Source organism: Neoarius graeffei, chromosome 25 (genome assembly GCF_027579695.1).
Source record: "Neoarius graeffei isolate fNeoGra1 chromosome 25, fNeoGra1.pri, whole genome shotgun sequence".
Classification (NCBI taxonomy): domain Eukaryota; kingdom Metazoa; phylum Chordata; class Actinopteri; order Siluriformes; family Ariidae; genus Neoarius; species Neoarius graeffei.
This window is the reverse complement of record NC_083593.1, coordinates 25,452,810-25,458,809: the sequence shown is the minus strand read 5'-3', so window position 1 is coordinate 25,458,809 and position 6,000 is coordinate 25,452,810. Positions and strand designations below refer to the sequence as shown.

At 38.2% G+C, this 6,000-nt stretch overlaps 1 protein-coding gene across 14 annotated transcripts in view; it reads left to right on the top strand.

The window, feature by feature from the left end:
• Positions 1-3,262: 3,262 nt before the first annotated feature.
• Positions 3,263-6,000, top strand: part of atg10 (ATG10 autophagy related 10 homolog (S. cerevisiae)) — a 271,634-nt gene continuing 268,896 nt past the window's right edge. For 7 of the 14 annotated variants that reach the window (XR_009651554.1, XM_060908811.1, XM_060908807.1 and 4 more), the window contains exon 1: positions 3,265-3,435. The gene's annotated coding sequence lies outside the window, so the exon portion shown is untranslated. Of the gene's footprint in view, positions 3,436-6,000 lie in introns of all 14 variants that reach the window. The other 7 variants (XM_060908815.1, XM_060908806.1, XM_060908802.1 and 4 more) reach the window with 4 other exon arrangements.

Sequence of the window (6,000 nt, the reverse complement as noted above, 5' to 3'; positions counted from 1 at the left end):
GATTACAAACTGTGTTGTAACTGTGGAGGTGAGCACAGCGCGGCTTATCAGGGCTGCGAGTTCAGTAAACAAGCCAAAGAAGTTCAGAAAGTCAGAGCTACCCAAGGTATTAGTTACTCAGAAGCAGTGAAGATAGTCCCTAGAGCAATACCATTACCGTACCTAAACAGAAGGAAGGCAATAATGCTAGGTCCTCAAGTAACTGTGAAGGGGGTCATAGGTTGGAAAGCGAAGGTCTAGTCATTAATAAGAATGATTTTGTGCTCTTTATGGCAGAAATCATTAACTGCTCAGCCTAGACGAAGAGTCGCACTGAAAGAATTAAGATCATTGTGAAATCAGCTGAGAAGTACCTAGGAATCAAGGGGTTACTATGGGAAATGGTCAGAGACAATCTAAGCACAGATAATGTTAGTCAATCTTCTCAGGCTACATCTAGCTATGATTAGTCTAATGTTACTGATAATTTTACAATGGAATACTTGAAGCTTGATTGCAAATGGCCAAGAATTCAAAAGGTATATAGATAGATTAAAAGAGAAACCAAACATAATTTGCGTGCAAGAAACATGGTTAAAGCCAGAGTTAGATTTTATTATTAAGGGGTATACAGCAGTTATGCTGGGCATACACTGTGCGATTTTTGGCCTGATTTTGACACGATTTTCACTCGTGCGACTATTTTGGAGATCGGGCCGAGTTTTGGCTCAATCGTGCGTCTCGGATCGTGTAGTATACATGGGGTAATGACAAGCGATTACCACCTCACGACCTCCTCCCGATCGATCGGATGAAAATCAAACCTGTTTGGAATCTGGGCAACTTCTAGAAGCCTGGAAACATGCAATCATAGTGCCTGTTCTGAAGCCAGGGAAAGATCTTTCTGACCTTGGTAGTTATCGACCAATTGCACTAACATCACAAATAGGTAAAATCATTGAAAGAATAGTGACTGAAAGAGTAACCTATTATTTAGAAAGTAAAGGTCTTTTCTCTCCATATCAGAGTGGGTTCCGCAAAGGTCGTAACACAATGGACTCAGTATTGTGTTTAGAGTCAGATATCAGGAAAACACAGACTAATAAAGAGATAATAATAGCTGTATTCTTTGATATAGAGAAAGCTTATGACATGCTTTGGAAAGAGGGTCTATTAATCAAATTAGATTCATTAGTATTAAGTGGGAAGGTATATAACTGGGTTTTGGACTTTTTATTCAACAGGAAAATTCAGGTAAAGGTAGGTACAGAATACTCTGAGATATATACAGTTGAGAATGGCACACCACAAGGTAGTGTGTGTAGTCCATTATTATTTAATATTATGATCAATGATATCTTTTCAAGCATTGAGCAAAGTGTAGGGAAGTCTTTATATGCGGATGATGGGGCTCTCTGGATTAGAGGCCATAATATCTCACATGTTAAAAAGAAAATGCAGGCAGAAATAACTAAAGTGGAAAAGTGGGCAAATTAATGGGGTTTTAGGTTATCAGTCTCTAAAACACAAGTAATCTGCTTTTCAAGGAAACAAAGAACTACTCCTCTGGCTCTAAAATGATATGGTCATCACCTGGAGCAAGTCAAGTCAGTTAGATTTCTAGGGGTATGGTTTGATGAGAAACTGACATGGAAAGTTCATTTGGACAAAATGAAAAACAAATGTAAAAAGATACATAACATTCTGCGTTGTTTGTCAGGGCAAACCTGGGGAGCAAGCAGGGCATCCTTAACAAATATATACTGGGCGCTTACCGGTATGAGGTCAGTTTTTGATTAGGGTTGTGTAGCATATATGTCTGCAGCAGAATCAAATATTAAAATATTAGACGTCTTGCAAGCACAGGCCCTGAGGATTTGTAGTAGATCCTTTAAGCCCTCCCCAGTACCATCCTTGCAGGTGGAAATGGGTGAAATGCCATTAAGCCTAAGAAGGGTGCAACTGATGTTAACATATTGGGTTAATGTTAAAGGCCAAAATGATGAACATCCAACAAAAGAAATTTTGAAAGATTGCTGGGAACGTAATAAAACCAGCTTCAGAAGCTTTGGGTGGATAGGTGATGCCAAAGCAGAAAGTATAGGGCTACACCAGCTGCAGTACTGCCCTACTGTCCCTTTGTCTCCTATTCAGCCATGGTTGTTTCCCCTACCATTAGTAGATTTGGGCATTCACCTAGAAATCAAAAAGAAACCAAAAGAGATGTCAATTGAGGATGTGGTACAGAATTATTTTCATGTGCATTACTTATGCCGCACACTTATATTTACGGATGGCTCAAAAGACCCAAAGAAAGGTTGTGTTGGCTCAGCAGTATGTATACCATCAAAAGATCTGAGTATCAAGAAAAGAATAAGTGACAACATGTCAGTATATACCACTGAGCTGGTTGCAATCCTGTTGGCACTAGAATGGCTCAAAGGAAATAGTCTTCTTAACCCTGTAATAATCTCAGATAGCTATTCAGCACTCCAAAGTATTCAGTCAAGTAAATCATTCAGAAGTGACATCATTAATGAAATATATATTTTACTGTATAAGCTAGAATTAATGGGCATGTCTGTCCTTTTTCTGTGGGTACCTGCCCATGTTGGTGTGGAAGGGAATGAGCAGGTGGTCAAACTAGCAAAGCAAACCTTACAACATAAAGACATTGACATACAGATCCCAATAAGTAAGGTTGAGGCAAAGGTTTACATCAAGAAGTATTGCAAATCTACCTGGCAGGAGTATTGGGATTGTAACAAAAAAGGAAGACACCTATACGGCATACAAAAAGAGGTTGGCACAGGAAGAATAGAGGGAAGGAATAGAAGAGATGAATCCATCATTACACGCCTAAGAATAGGTCATACAGGTCTGAATTACTCACTGAAGGTGATAGGCAGACATCAAACAGGAGGTTGTGATTACTGTGGCCAGTCAGAAACAGTGGAACATATACTGCTACACTGCAAACAGTATGAAGGAAAAAGGGATCCGCTCTTTCAATACCTGAGAACAGCTAAGCACAGTAATTTTACCCTGCCAGGACTGTTAGGTAAAACATCTAGCCATATTTACCACTTTATTCTCAGGTTTTTGAAAGAAACTGGGGTAGCCCAGAGAATATAGTTTTTATTTTCTTTTCTTTTTTTTTGTTTGCTTGTTTTACGTATACAGTACCTCCAACGTCTACCTGTTCCACACTCCAGCCCAGTCGGTGGCAGTAATGCACCTTTCTAGTTGGTTGCCAACCGCCATTAAAACCGAAAGAAGCAGCTCAACACCACTCCTTTTCAGAAGGTGGCGGTAGTGTTCTAAGTGTTGTTTACTAACCACCAAAAAAAAAATAAAAATCTCTCCGACGTTAGATGGCTTTTTAAAACGGATTTGTATTTTTAAAAGGTATTATTGTTTTTTTTTTTTAAAGATCTTTGTTTGAAGAAGTTAGTGGTAAGTAAGTTAAGTTTTCTGGCAATTTTCTGTCCGGCACCAGGAAGTGAATAGGCTCAGCGTTTGATTATTCATCATGCATTCACACATTTAGCTCGGGTTATTAAAAAAAATAGTTGAAATGTACACGAAAGAAAAATTCTTATTCTACGTTGTGTGCTGCATTTCAAAGACGTTGTTTTTATAATATACGATATAGCAAAAATCCTGAAAAATACCATTAACCATCCCAGATATAAATGATGACTAGTGTTTGGTGAAATCTGTGGACCTTTTCATTAACTTTAATGGAGTGCATGGTCGTTCTGGTCTTTTTTTTTTAAAATAATCTTTATTGAAAATAACAGCAACAAAATACAAACGCAGTTATTAATATACACACACACACACACAAAACAAACCAAGAGCCAGAGGGAGTTTTCAAATAAAGACATTAAAAAAATGAGCACAAATGAAAAGTTTTAGCAGCTTTCTTGTTTTAAGAGTCAGAGATTATATTTATATACTATTCAGTTTCCTTTTTGAAGGCTTTAAATGAAGGTTTTGAATGACTAAACTTGGCTTTATGAATGGTAGTTTCCTAAAATGATTTTATATATATATATATATATATATATCTCATCTCATCTCATTATCTCTAGCCGCTTTATCCTTCTACAGGGTCGCAGGCAAGCTGGAGCCTATCCCAGCTGACTATGGGCGAAAGGCGGGGTACACCCTGGACAAGTCGCCAGGTCATCACAGGGCTGACACATAGACACAGACAACCATTCACACTCACATTCACACCTACGGTCAATTTAGAGTCACCAGTTAACCTAACCTGCATGTCTTTGGACTGTGGGGGAAACCGGAGCACCCGGAGGAAACCCACGCGGACACGGGGAGAACATGCAAACTCCACACAGAAAGGCCCTCGCCGGCCCCGGGGCTCGAACCCAGGACCTTCTTGCTGTGAGGCGACAGCGCTAACCACTACACCACCGTGCCGCCATATATATATATATATATATATATATATATATATATATAAAAACTCTGTTTTTTGCTTTTGTTGTTATGGAAACCATACAGTACATATTTCCAACACAGAGAAAAATTAGTCAACTTAGCTGTAATGTACCAGGTTATTTCTGTCCAGAATGTGATGGTAAAGGGACGCTGCCAGGGCCCTGTACTATGAACGGAGGTTAACCTACCCAGAAGTAACCCAGGGTTCCCCCGCTAAACCGGGGTTGACAAAACCTGGTTATCTTGTTTGGGGTTAAACGGTACTACGACGCCAGTTATGAAGTTGATTTGTTGAACCTGATTTAACCTAATCAGGGTTAATGCGCGTTCACGTTAAAGGGGAGGTTATCAGCGCAAATCACCACTGTTCACAATGGCACGGTCGCCGTACTTCACGGAGGAAGAATGCGCTGTCATAATGCAAAGCTACGAGGAGTTCAAAACAACATTTAAGAGCAAAATCTCACACAGCGGCTGCCAATAAGGAGCGGCAAGCATGTTGGCAACGAATTGCCGATCGGGTAAATGCGCAAGTACATTCTCCCTTCTACATGTTCCAGAACAGAAAGCTTCATGATCAATCACAAGTCACAGAAAATGGTCCTTCGACGTGGCCCCGGTCATATATAGCTTGTTTAATGTCCGAAAAATCCTGAATAAAATTTGGTATGGTAAATTCATGGAGTAGCCTACTTAAGCTGATATGTGCACAGAGTCACATGAATTAGGATGACTGACTGTTCAGTCCCTTTGACTAAGTTGGTGTATGTCCTGTGAACATTTCAGAGGCAACAGCAGTGCCAAACGCACCTGGCAACAGGTGAAAATGAAATATCATTCATAATGGTGTGTGCGCGCGCGTGCAAGCAAGCATTCATTTGCCTTTTATTTATTCAAGTTTTATCTGTTTGCCTAATAGTTCAAATTGTTTTGTATATAGTTTATAATGTTGTGTGATATTAATGATAATATTGTGGGAAAACTACTTTGCACGGACGTTCATTTAATTTATTCTATCGTCATTTTGTTTATTCTATTTTTGTGTATTTTATTTATTTATCTGTTTGTCTAGTTGTATCTATTTTTCTAATATATTTTTTGCATTAATAGTTTTTTTCCTATTAAAATAATCTTGTGTTCTTGTTATAACTTTATCTATTTATCTGACTGTTTAGTTGTATCTATTTTTGTTACAATTTCAATATTTTTAATATAGAAAGTTTTTTTTTCTATTAAAATGTTCTTGTGTGATAACTAGTTCTTGTTATATTTATTGTAGTTGTATCTATTTTGTATCTCGGACTTAAATATTTTTGTAAAACAAGTGTTTTTTATAAAATATTCTTGCGTTCTTGGTAACTATGTTCTTGAGTGGGTTCTTTTTTTTTTTTTTACAGAAAAGCCGTTCTGCATGGACATTCATTGAAGCCCTCATTGTTTTTTAATGGTTATTTATGAGCGTTTAGGGGTTACAATAATGTAAGTCTAGGTTGCTTTATATAAAAGGTATGTCCAGAAATATTGATGTCACTGTCTAAGCAGAGGGATCTGGCT